General features: G+C 30.2%; 1 protein-coding gene across 4 annotated transcripts in view; it reads right to left on the reverse strand.

Annotated features, from left to right (window-relative positions):
* The window catches only part of LOC107998164 (somatostatin receptor type 2-like), a 76,489-nt gene that overhangs the window by 12,314 nt on the left and 49,627 nt on the right, over positions 1-14,548 (reverse strand). The window contains exons 1-2 of one of the 4 annotated variants that reach the window (XM_028666870.2): positions 11,125-11,244; positions 5,163-5,343 (exon numbers count right to left, since the gene is read on the reverse strand). The exons of 1 other annotated variant lie outside the window; for it this stretch is intronic. The gene's annotated coding sequence lies outside the window, so the exon portion shown is untranslated. Of the gene's footprint in view, positions 1-4,709; positions 4,869-4,945; positions 5,344-11,124; positions 11,245-14,548 lie in introns of those variants that run through there. 2 more of the 4 variants (XR_009829141.1, XM_017057268.3) reach the window with 2 other exon arrangements.

The raw sequence follows: 14,548 nt of genomic DNA on the forward strand, positions 1-14,548 counted from the left end.
AATTTCCATGGAAAATCAAAAATCATCATCAGTTATATAATTGTCAAATGAGATTCAAATGAGATTCAAATAAGATTCTAGGAAGGATATTTTCCATAGATTTCCAACAATTCAACATTAAAATTATAATCGCAAGAGTTCTAAACTTCCTTTGCAAAGTCTCCAGCAACATATATTTTTTCACGCGCAATTTATTTTTCTTTCCCCGAAAATAACTATGATTATTGAAAATCGTAAATGCGACTTAAACCACGATCTCGCTTCCCTATTCATCCCGTGATTAATGCGCAGTCTTAATTCCTCGGATTCCGCTAATTCTATTGCCCCACGTGATACACAACCGTGACCCAGACAAAGACATATTATTACTCCACCGCATAATAGCAAGGTCACCGAGTGTTCAGTTGTTATTGCCGCCGTCTCCGAAGGGAACAATGCCTATATTTCCGTGTTTCAGGCGAACGAAGAACCGTGAATAACGTGTCTCCGTAAACAAACCGGTCGCCGTTCCTCCGCGTCGTCCGTTAAACCGGAGTACGACTCGATGGATTCGATATCCGAGCCTCCGATATACGAATAAACGTACGTTTTTCAACCGAGAGTCGAGGAATCGAATGAAGATGAACATATCGATTTGAAACATCCAGATTCTCTCGACACGGTTTCAAATCATTTCCCTTCAACTTTTCTGGCTCCATTCTTCGTGTAAAATGAACTGCGATGAATTTTAGTTTTTTTATTTTAGATTGGAAAAGAGGAAATTTTAATCTTTCATTTTATTCGTATTTAAGGGAGAGAATTTTTCGTGATAAAATAAAATAATGGAATTGAGTGTGAATTGTATTGGCAGTTATTTAAGAAAGAAATTCTTACGAAGGAGGAAAGTATTTTAATTTTAATAACTGTGTTTAATTATATTGTCTATGTAGAATTGTTATTTGAACGAAAAATAATTATCGGTAGATGAAAAGTAGATATAAACTCGTCGAACGTAATATCGTTCGACTTCAAACAGGATCAAATTGATTAAATTCTATTCTATCATCGAACGTAAAGTATATCTATATCTGTGAAATATTGATCCTTTGAAGGATCAGTTCTGGATATCAAGATAAAGACAAAGTTGTTGTAAAGACAAAGAATATACATTGAGACTTGTTTTTCAAGTGATAAGCAATTTAATTTTCCACTAGAAGCATCTCTATATAAGGTAACCTGAGACAGTGAACTCGGCTAGTTGCTCGTAGAGAACGTTCAATATTCCGTTACAATATTACAATATTACTTTCAAACTCGCTCAACGAAAAATTTTCAGAACCATGCACTCGTATCATTTCAGATACGAGTATTTGCAACGGTACACGTGGAGAAAAGGATATTAAATGCGAGTGAAAAAAACTGTTTCCACTTTTTGCTACAAATTTAACTCGTTCTGTGTCGTCGATAATGAAAAAGAAAAAATTGTAAAAAATTCTTAAAAAATGATGACGTTCCACGAAAATTCGTTCCACGTGTATTTGTAGAAAACACACATTTGGATACACGCGAGCTAATACAATTCGACGCTCATTGGTCCATGTGGAGCCAAGCCAGGGAGAGGGTGTTGTGCATCGAATCGATAACACGGCAAGATGGATGGACGGGTTAAATCGGACGGCTACAAAAGGAAGGAGGAAAACTGCAACGATGATCGTCGAGTAAACACGTTAATTTTGTGTCTCTTAATAATCGGCTATCAAAAAATTAAATTTCACAACGAAAATATCATCAATATTATATCCATAGCGATGATTCCCTCAGTGATTTTTGAGACAGTAGATCGACATTTATATAAATTAACTGGATCCTTCGAATAAAACATTGACCGAACGATGAAATATCTTCAAGTATTTTTTGAATAGAATAGAAACGACTCGCCGGATTAATTAATTAATAATAAATAACGATCCAACTCTGGGATTAATTTTTTAATTACCAGACTGAGTGGAGAGCGTCTCGAGTTATTTTCTCCAACGACAAAATTGGCGAGAGAATATTTTCACCGTCGTCGAGAGTTGGACGGGAATTTCAGAGTCGTATGTCTCTTCCAGCGACACGGATTCTCTTACGATCGAGTACGTCGACGTTGAAAATAATGTCCGATTCGCGATTATCTTCGCCAAAAACGTGTCCATTTTTAGTGGCAATTTTCCAAACCAGAAATGTTGTTTTCGTTTCTCGCCTCTCTCTCTCTCTCTCTTCGTTCCAACATTTGGCCAACAATGAAATCTGACTTTGGATATCTGTTTGCCTGTTAATAGCCTTCCGGTTCCAGCAGTTTGATATTTCGTCGAGAAGAGACGAGATTCGAGGAACGACTGAAAAACAATTTTCGTTCGGCAAACAATGTCTGGCGAGAATAACAAGGTCTTTCATATTCTATGCCAATCGGATTATTCTGAATCGAAATTTTTCTACAATTATGTACACTGTTTATGTTTCATTTGTACGAGCCAGGTAGCAGCAAGTTATTAAATTTCTAGAATGCCATCGATGCTTGTTGTTTATTATTTGTACATGTATATATATGAGCTGTATGTATGTGAATCATGGGAGAAGGACTTTGAAATGATTTAATTAATTTCACCGTTTTATCATAGAAGATTGGAAAAATGATCGTAATTTTAGTCTTTGCAGGATTTATGCTTTCGTGAGAAAATGACGAATAATAATGGAAACGGAGAATATTTGAATATTCTTTATCATAAGCTTGCGCAATCTGTTGAAAAGAAATTGGATTATTGATTTAAATTATCCGTATTCGTAAAAATTCCACGAAATCATTCATTTTGTTCAAAATATATTTCTTCGTTATTAATATAATAAACGGATAAATTTTTACAATATCGTTATATAAAAGGAGCTAATTGAACTATTGATAACAAAAAAATGAATTCTCCAGATATAAAATAACTTTTCAGACAGAACGTATATAGATGAACAGATTCTTTTCATCTTTAACAACGAACCTTAACGTTGTATTTCTCGTTCGAAAAGCTATACTCCATCATATACATATTTAATTATACTTATTCATTACTTATTTATTACTTCATCGTTATCCAGGAAAATTATCTAAATGCAAACGCAGAAGTTGCACACGCACAAGATCGTCCCTTCGACTGATGGCGACTGATAGATGGAAAAGTCTCTAGACACGATAATTAATGGAACTAGTTCAATATACTATTTATATAATCTTACTAAAACATCCACAACGAAATTCTTCGACGCCTGTCCAAGTTTAATTAAATTTTTTTCAAGCACACGAGCACTCTAGCCAGAGTAATGTTTTACAAATATCAAACTGGGCGAGGGAGCAATCATGACATTCCGACTTGGTAATTTACTTTTCTGTATGGGACGTTAAAGCTAGTTCTACCAGTTTTCTAGGTCGGATACAAAGTTTTTAAATCGCTCCCCCTTCGAATTTCCAACCGGTCTCGTAAAAAACAAGTTTCCTACATTTTAACTTGCTTCAACTTGCTTCAACAAGCCAGTTGTGTTGGAACATTCACGACACTACCTTTATTTTTAGTTAAACCACTCGCGGAAAAGTTTGCGCGGTTATAAATTAAAATTGAAGTTTATGAGGCATTGTAGAGGGTAGTGCAATTAAGGAATTTCGGTATTTCAAATGTTATTGCGTTTTCGCGTCCATCCTTTTAATACAGGGTTTCGTGAAAAAGAAATGAAAGAATAAAATTTATTCGCTTGAAACTTTGGAGGTTCGTTGTTTACTCGGGTTTATTTTTTCATTATTCTCGTGCATAAAGCGACTCAATTATATTTTAATAAAAATAAAAATATTCAAATTGTTATTACACTATTCCAAACATCTTTGGAAAATTTCTCTTACTAACTACACTTTTAAACTTTTCTCCAAGAACATCGAACATTAAATTACTCGAGTCAATCGCCATTAGATAATTCGAAGGATTGAACGAAACGTGAACCAGATTCCCGAGAGGACATCATCGTTCACGTGGAGATTCAATAGCTCTCAATTTCGAGAATCGATCTGTCCCAAGAGTTAGTTAGAGAACTTTTAAATCGGTTAGCTGTCTGTTATCGTATTATCACGTTTGTTCGATCGTGTCGTCCGAGTTTCGATTTTGATTCGATGCATGTGCGAACTCGAACCAGATGGAAGGAAATTATAGCCGCTCGAGATTAATTCATCAACTGCGTAACATTATTTGAATTTTTGAAGAATTTGATGAACAATTTCGTGGAAAAGTCAGTTAATTTTTCATGTCACACCAGATTTGCGATAGAAACAAATCAAGATGATGGTTCTATAGAGGATAAAAATTTCAAAATAATCGGCATCGATTGGAAAATTTCATCGGATTCGAGTGAAAGGATTTGATGCATTCGTGAATATTGCAGTCACAATAACTGTTTTTTTTACGAGTACGCTCGTAAATGCGGGTTCGATGCCCAAGAGTAATTTTCGAAACTTAGATCCAAGTTTTTCAAGCCCGCAGAAAAGAGGCGATTTCGAGTTTCGGTATCTTTACGATCTAAATATTTCTTCGTGTCTATAAAACCGTCGAGAGCGTAGTTTCTTAAAGGGATACGTCGAGGTTGATTTGATGTACAGGGGGGGACTGGAGAAGAACGTTGAACGAGAAAAATGCAAGGTTTCTTTAAGATATACGCGGAGAAACTGTCCATTTTTCTTTTATTTTTGTTTTTTTTATATAATATCTTTGCGATGTATGCAGTTGGATATAAATTCAACGTCCGAAACTTTGCTCGAAACTTTCTCGATTTTGTACTTAGGATTATACCCTCGTGTCCAGGAATCTCTTTTTGAAGAAACTCTGTTTGGAAGAAGTTTGAAGATTCGATTAGTTCGAAAGATAAATGCATTCGAAAGATAAATGTCAGATAAACGTACCTGCAGACATAGGAACAGTTTTACTATTTTATAGATCTAAGATATTATATATGCCTTTTCTTGATCATCTTCTTTTCACTTTTACGATTTGAACACGAGCAGTTGTCGCATAATTTGTTTCAAAACTCGATTAAAATTAGGAAATCTTTGAATCGCTATAACTTCGAAAATGGTGATTTTTAATCAACGAACGATCATTAGAAGCGCTGGATCTTACCCTTTAAGGTGTTTTTTGATTTATCTCGATACGATTTCCGGTTCTTGAGATATCATCGTGTAGAGAAAATGATAATTTTTAATCTATCCGCTATCCCCGTTCTTGTTGTTATTCGGATCTCTCGCTCGCACCTTGTCTCACTGACCTAGCCCAAATTCTAGACAAGCGACAAACGCGATTCCTGAAAAAAACAAATAATATTTTCGAGGAAAAAATGTAGGTCACCAGGTTGTTGACTTATTTATAATCCTAACAAAACCGTGTTAAATGCGCATGTTATGCACACTTTGAATCTTTACATCTCGGCAACGAATTAAGATATCGAAATAGAACAAAAAACAGATTCAATGGCACGATTTCTTCTACTTTACGAGTGTGTGTTTTAATAATATTTTCTATATTACTTATACACTATATTACTTTTACCTGCATAAAGAATTGGCATTTTCTTATTAATTGACGTTAATAAATCATAAATTTCAAATTGCATTTCTCGTTTGTTAAAATTATCAATTACTAACATTGAATTAATTCTAATCTTTCCGAATTTTTAAACAAACATATACTTCATCATCCACACTCATAAAGCGACATACATACATACATATATAGATCGATCTTCCCCCTGCTGTTTCCCCATAAACGTCTATCCTTTTCAAAGTCTATCGAGATTGATGCGCGGTTTTATCGTTCGGTCTCCGGAATCTCCTCGGCGATCGAATCTCGATGCGTCACTCGATGGTGTATCGAAAGTCCACGCGGCCGATCGATCGATCGAAAAATTTCTCTCGCGCAGACTGGCTCGTGCGAATCTCTACTTTCACGAATTTACGCGCGACAAATTGAAGGGGACGACGATCGGACGGAAGGGACGATTTGACGAATTTCGGTTGGAACAAGTTTTCTGGAAACGCGACACGGTTCTCGCTTTCAGTGGTGGGGAGGGATGATAGGAAACATGGCGGAAGGATTTACGAGGGAATGGAAGGGTTGGGAGGAAGAATGCGTGCATCGACATCGCGAAGACGAAGAATGTTAATTAGGGAAATCCATCAAGACATTCTTGTTCCTAGGTTTTAATCGAAAATTGTAGTGTGTGAAATTTATGGTGAAAGTGTACATTGAAAACGAGTGGAATTCGGATTGGTATTCGTTAATTAACGAAGGCAAAAATAGTATATTTAATTTAAAAGAGGTTTTTCTTTTTTCGAAATTATTGGTTTTGTATTTAAATAAAATAAATAATAGGTTAGGGAAAAGTGTGAATCAATATGACAAATATTGAAATTTTAATTGTTATTGTTGGAATAGTTAAAATTAATAAGATTAAAAAAAATTGCGTTCTTCGTTGTTTCATTTTATAGCTCGTTCAAAAGTTACACATTTTTTCGTAAACGAAATATCATATGCATACTTGTCACTTCCTTCGTATAAAACTTGATATATTTTTATCGAGTTATGTCGTGTAAGAGAAATGAAAGAAATTTTTCAAAAATCTTTCCTCGCAAAGGCACAAACGTACTCTTTACTTTGAACTATTTTCTCGAGAAGTCAGGTTCTTTTGAATAGAAGAAAAAGGACTTGTCTCAAACGCGATGTTTAAAGACGTGCAACCAGTATTCTCATTCTAACTTCGTATTATTACGTCGAACAAACACGAATTGGTGGAATTTTCATGAATCGTTGATGTATTTCGAATCATTGTGACAATAACGGAACATGCATCGAAACAAACGCTGAATTCTTCTTGCAGAAGAAAATCGAAATCTGTTTCCAACACGATGAATCGAAATAACGAAGATGTGCGATCTTTTGATGAAAAAACTTGAGTCTCCTATTGTTTCTTGATATAATTTAAAGCAATTTTGTTGGTTGAATGAATGAAACATTGATTGTTTGAAACTACGATATATTTCTGAAAGTTTCGAATAATAAAATTTCAAACATACAATAGATGAAAAATCTGACTTCACAATAATTTGAGAGTTTTATATAAAATATCGTGCATATCAAAAACAAAGAAAAAAATGAAATAGTTTCTCGAATAAATTGAAAATATATAATAACAAGTTTGAATTTAAATTTCTATTCTTATTTAAAAATTTTGAAATTATTTAAATACTTTTAATGAAATTAGTAAAATTAGACAATTAGATATTCTTATTATGAAACGAATGAAACAAACAATCAACATATTCAATTGTACGAATCAATAAGTCGATCATTCAACAAATCGAACACATCAGATTGTCAATTCAAAGTTTAATAAAAATATGAATCGATGCACGTTCATTTAGCCGAAACTTTTATTAAAACTTCACTGAATTTAACTATATAATTACTCAAAATTTTAATCAAATTCAATCTCTCGTCAACTTTGAATTTAAACGAACGAATACAACGAAAAATTTCCTATACTATATATTCCTCGCTGTATCTATTCTACGAATACTTTATCGCGTTCTCTTACAATTAATTCTACGCGTCGCACAAAACGGAATGTAGAAATAAAACAGGTTGAAACGTATCGAACGACAAATCGCCGATATTTGTCCTCCCCTGGAATGCGTCTGAAATAACAAGCGGCGTCTATCTAGACAACGAGACACGAATATCGTTTTTGTTTAAACATTGAAATTGGAAATACGCGGACAGCAAGATAAACTCGTGTGTACGTTGAAAAACGTCTGCTCTCGAAGCGGATAACGATAATTCTAAACGAAACGGGGATCCGGATTGGCCGGCGAGCGAAAATACCGGGAATAAAACGAAAAAGGACAACGATCATCGCCGTGGATGGAGATTTGTCGACGAAAAATTGGCAGTCAAATGATTCTCGTGATTGGTCGAGTGGATTCAACTCGAATCGGTTTTATCTCCGGATTGATAACCTAACTGCATCCAACTATGAACCATGGCACGTTTCGATGTAGTTTGTGCGATTTTAATCGAAGCCTCGATTTATGAAGTTTCGAATGGATAAAGAAGGATTATAAAGAAGTTCTATAATGTTTTACACGTTCTATGATGACACGTTTAATATTGTTTCTATTTGTGAAATTGAAATCGTTGATGTGATTTGACACACGCTTGCTGTGAATCATTTTCACGGGAGAAGTGTTTGAAAAGCGATGGTTTTTGATTGTGCGATGAAAGATTTGAATTAATACAGTTTGAATGAGAAATATTTGAAAATTTTATTATAGAGAAAACTAATATTAAATATCAATATTAGGATTAATTTATTTGTCTAATATATTGTTGTGTAATAATATTATATATTTGTTGAAGATTAAGTAATGAGCAATAAGGACTGGTGAAAATTAATATATTGATGGTTCGAAAAATAAAGATTTTCAATGCAGTGAGAATGTTTGAATATAGAGAGAATTTTTCATTTTTCATCATCTGGCGCAAATCTCTTAGGAATAACAGTCTCAAATGAAAAAAAAAAGAAAAAAAGATATGCATATGCAAGGATAAAAATTGAGAAGAATGCATGCGTATAGAAGTTAAAACTTGATTGAGAGTTACTCGAGAGACGAGATTCACTCATAAAAAAAGCGAGTTGAATGAGAGAACAACTTTTAAAAGTACCATGTCGTTATCTATTATCTTATTTCTCGTCATACATAGTTTTATTTAAAAATCTATTCTCGAGTAAAATTTCCTGTCTGTAATCCAAGATAGCTGCAATACAAACAAAATTTCTTTAAATAAAAATGAAGATAAGAAATAATAAAATAAAAAATTTCGATTAATGATTGTAGATGTTCAGTTTAAGCTTCTCTTATTAATCAAACTTGATTGAAAATCGTAAAATTAAGAAAAGTATTTCAAGCAATTTTCTTTGTTAAGAAAATTTTTAAATTATAAATATGTTTGATAATCCCTCAAATTTTTTAAATCGTTTCCCCAGATTTTTCCACAATAAAACAGATTCGTTTTCAATAGACCATTACAATAGAAAACGTTTTAGATTCTTTGAAATCTCTTTTCTGCTTGTTTATTATTGATATGCATTCTCCAAAATCTCGAATCACAAATACATTATTGTTATATTAAAAAAAATCTAACAGGAGATGGACCAAATTTTTTAAATATTATTTTTGTCAAATTGTATAACGAATAATCTTTTGTAAAATATATTATATAATGATCGTAATATATTTCAACGAAATGTACTTGAAACTTTCCAATTCAATCTACCCGCGAACAGTTTATTTTCTACGCTTCGATCGATCCACGAATGCTGATCAAACAATTCATGGATGAATAATTTGTGCGTAAACGTTTTTGACGGTGGCTGTTAGCAAATTATAACATTATTTTTGCTCGAATTTCATGAGAAATGGCCATTATTATTTAACCACTCGAAAAAGACGCACACGCACGCATACACAAACGCACGCACACACACACACACACGCATACACGCACACATGCACGTACCGCACGATACACGTACCGCACGATATACGTACCGCACGATACACGTACCGTACGATACGCCACGACGCACACGTATGACTCGTGCGGAACATACGTATGACACATGCACAACATACGCACGACATTGACACGACACATGCACAACATAGGCACGACATACACAGATACACATGAGGGGAGGGGCGAAAGAAAGAGAAAGAGAGTTTCACAATGTGCGCTATACATTCGAGAATAAATAACACGATTAAATAAATTATCAAAATATAAAAGGATTTATATAAATGTTTTGTGCGGAATTATTTGTTTCTATAATATAAATTTTTCTGCTATTTTCAAACGATATGAACTTTCGTTGCCAACTTTATATTATTTGGAAATCTACACTTTCGTTTATGAATATTGATATTAAAAATTTTTTTAAATGTTATTAAGGTTATTAAGAGCATTTTTTATTTAAATAAAAATCATATATTAAATTTTGTAATTAAAATTCTAAAAATAAATTATTTTCTCATATATATATGTATTTTATTCATAATTTTATTCTCTGATTCAGAGAATTGTTAATATTTTTTTCAATCTATGATTTATAAATGGAGAACTGAAAATAGTGATCGAAAGAAAATGGAATTATATTATAATTTCACATTATTTGAAGTTACTTGATAAAAATTATTTTAATATATTAATTATTATAATATTATATAATAAAACCAAATTAAAATCAATCCAATACTGAAATTAGATAAAAAAAAATACGAAAAAGTAGAATATAAATATAAATTTTTTAGAATATAAATTTTCTTAAATAATTCACTTATATTATTATATTTCTCAGCCAATATTTAAATTAATATGTTAATTTGTGAAATAAATTTACAAAAAATCTTTTTTAATTTATCCAATTTATCTTAAATTTTTTCATCTAAATCACAATAAATTAAAATGATTTTATTTTCTTAAATTTAATTTTTATAAATATTCATCCAAAAATTCTAAATCATTATCTTAAATATAAATATAAAATTTAATAGTTAGATTAGTAGTTTTTTTTAATAATTTTACGAAATAAATTAATATCCAAATACTTATAAATAGAGAAATACATTGACAAAAGTTATAGCAGATAAAAGTTTCTACAAGGTAACAGGGTGCCAGGTAATCTGCAAGTTAAACAAGACGAGAAATAGAAGTTGACGGGGACAGATTGAAAACACGCTTTCGAGCCTTTTAATGTCCGTCAGCTAAGATAAAATGCATCGCTTTAGCGTAATTAACAAGAAACTCATTCGATGTATTCATTAAATTGAAAGAAAAAGCGAAAACGCGGACAAAATCGTGCTAATCATACTTGGTTACTATGGAATGGAAATAGATCAATGCTAATAAAAATAAATCTTATTAATATATCATTAGTATTAAAATTATTCTTTAAAATAAAATTTTCATTTGTTAATTTTAACTTTTAACTCGATAATGAAACGTATTAATCATTTCTCAATGTACTTACCTCGATAATCTGGATTTTGAAATGAAATTTCATGATTGTTACAAATAATTTATGCAATGAAAATACCGCTTTTTACACTAAACTGATATTTTAAAAAAGGAAAAATATTTCCAATATTATTTTAAATACTTTAATATGCATACTTTACAATATACACAATTTTTAATATTATTCCACTTTTGATTTTAATAATCAAATTTAAAACATAAAATATTTATTATATAGATTATTCGTTGATTTTCGTTTAAACTTTTTAAAATTTCACAAAATAATTAAAATAATTAAAATAAATGAAATTTAAAATAATTTAAAAAAAATTTTAGAATAATTTTTAACACTTTATTCTCATGCACTTCAGTCTAATTGTTGAAACGTTAAATAAACTATATTTGCCTCAACCTACGTTTATTTGTTGTATTTTAACACTAATCTTATTTTAATACTACATTTACATCCTACAATATAATATGTTTAATCTCACACGAATTTCTCGATTGTCTTCCATGATATATTCCTTCTATCTATATCTTCTTCATTATACGTTTTTTATAATCATAAACGGTTACATTTCTTTTGTATAATAATAATTTCGAAATTTGATTGGTCATTTTAGAAGCAAAATTAAATTAAATTCAGCCTATCATATTTCTTGATTCATATATTCGTTCGTTTTTCCATGTATATCTCACTCATCATACGTTCGTACAATCATGAACGATTATATTATACGACGAACGATTATATTTCTTTTATATAATAATAATTTCGAAATTTGAATTGTCACATTATAAATAAAATTAAATTAAATCTAACCTATCATATTTTTCAATCCATACACTTAGTTATTCTTTCATGTACATCTCACTCATCATACGTTCCTATAATTAGTTTTATTTCTTTTGTATAATAATAATTTCGAAATTTGATTGGTCACATGAAACAAAATTAAACTAAGCCTATCATATTTCTCGATTCACATATTCGTTCGTTTTTCCATATATATCTCACTCATCATACGTTCTTACAATTATGAAGAGTTTTATTTCTTTTGTATAATAATAATTTCGAAATTTGATTGGTCACATTATACACGAAACAAAATTAAGCTAAGCCTATCATATTTCTCGATTCACATATTCATTCGTTTTTCCATATATATCTCACTTATCATACGTTCCTACAATTATGAATAGTTTTATTTCTTTTGTATAATAATAATTTCGAAATTTGAATGGTTACATTATAAATAAAATTAAACTAAATTTAACTTATCGTATTTTTCAATCCATACACTCACTTGTATGTCACTATCATGTATATTTTACTCATCATACATTCTTATAATTATAAATATTTTATTTCTTTTATAAAATTTGATTGGTTGCATTACAAACAAAATTAAACTAAATTCAGCCTATCATATTTCTCGATTCACGTATTCGTTCGTTTTTCCATGTATATCTCACTCATCATACGTTCGTACAATCATGAACGATTATATTTCTTTTATATAATAATAATTTCGAAATTTGAATTGTCACATTATAAATAAAATTAAATTAAATCTAACCTATCATATTTTTCAATCCATACACTTAGTTATTCTTTCATGTACATCTCACTCATCATACGTTCCTATAATTACGAATAGTTTTATTTCTTTTGTATAATAATAATTTCGAAATTTGATTGGTCACATGAAACAAAATTAAGCTAAGCCTATCATATTTCTCGATTCACATATTCGTTCGTTTTTCCATGTATATCTCACTCTTCATACGTTCCTACAATTATGAATAGTTTTATTTCTTTTGTATAATAATAATTTCGAAATTTGAATAGTTACATTATAAATAAAATTAAACTAAATTTAACTTATCGTATTTTTCAATCCATACACTCACTTGTATGTCACTATCATGTATATCTTACTCATCATACATTCTTATAATTATAAATATTTTATTTCTTTTATAAAATTTGATTGGTTGCATTACAAACAAAATTAAACTAAATTCAGCCTATCATATTTCTCGATTCACGTATTCGTTCGTTTTTCCATGTATATCTCACTCTTCATACGTTCCTACAATTATGAATAGTTTTATTTCTTTTGTATAATAATAATTTCGAAATTTGAATTGTCACATTATAAATAAAATTAAATTAAATCTAACCTATCATATTTTTCAATCCATACACTTACTTGTTCTATCATGTATATCTTACTTGTCACACATTCTTATAATTATAAATATTTTATTTCTTTTATAAAATTTGATTGGTTGCATTACAAACAAAATTAAACTAAATTCAGCCTATCATATTTCTCGATTCACGTATTCGTTCGTTTTTCCATGTATATCTCACTCATCATATGTTCGTACAATCATGAACGATTATATTTCTTTTATAATAATAATTTCGAAATTTGAATTGTCATATTATAAATAAAATTAAATTAAATCTAACCTATTATATTTTTCAATCCATACACTTAGTTATTCTTTCATGTACATCTCACTCATCATACGTTCGTATTCGTTCGTTTTCCATATATATCTCACTCATCATATGTTCCTACAATTATGAATAGTTTTATTTCTTTTGTATAATAATAATTTCGAAATTTGATTGGTCACATGAAACAAAATTAAGCTAAGCCTATCATATTTCTCGATTCACATATTCGTTCGTTTTTCCATGTATATCTCACTCATCATACGTTCGTACAATCATGAACGATTATATTTCTTTTATATCATAATAATTTCGAAATTTGAATTGTCACATTATAAATAATATTAAATTAAATCTAACCTATCATATTTTTCAATCCATACACTTAGTTATTCTTTCATGTACATCTCACTCATCATATGTTCCTACAATTAGGAATAGTTTTATTTCTTTTATAAAATTTGATTGGTTGCATTACGAACAAAATTAAACTAAATTCAGCCTATCATATTTCTCGATTCACGTATTCGTTCGTTTTTCCATGTATATCTCACTCATCATACGTTCGTACAATGATGAATGATTATATTTCTTTTATATCATAATAATTTCGAAATTTGAATTGTCACATTATAAATAATATTAAATTAAATCTAACCTATCATATTTTTCAATCCATACACTCACTTGTATATCACTATCATGTATATCTTACTCATCATACATTCTTATAATTATAAATATTTTATTTCTTTTATAAAATTTGATTGGTTGCATTACAAACAAAATTAAACTAAATTCAGCCTATCATATTTCTCGATTCACGTATTCGTTCGTTTTTCCATGTATATCTCACTCATCATACGTTCGTACAATCATGAACGATTATATTTCTTTTATATCATAATTTCTTTTATATCATAATAATTTCGAAATTTGAATTGTCACATTATAAATAATATTA

The sequence above is a fragment of the Apis cerana genome, linkage group LG3 (genome assembly GCF_029169275.1).
Source record: "Apis cerana isolate GH-2021 linkage group LG3, AcerK_1.0, whole genome shotgun sequence".
Lineage (NCBI taxonomy): Eukaryota > Metazoa > Arthropoda > Insecta > Hymenoptera > Apidae > Apis > Apis cerana.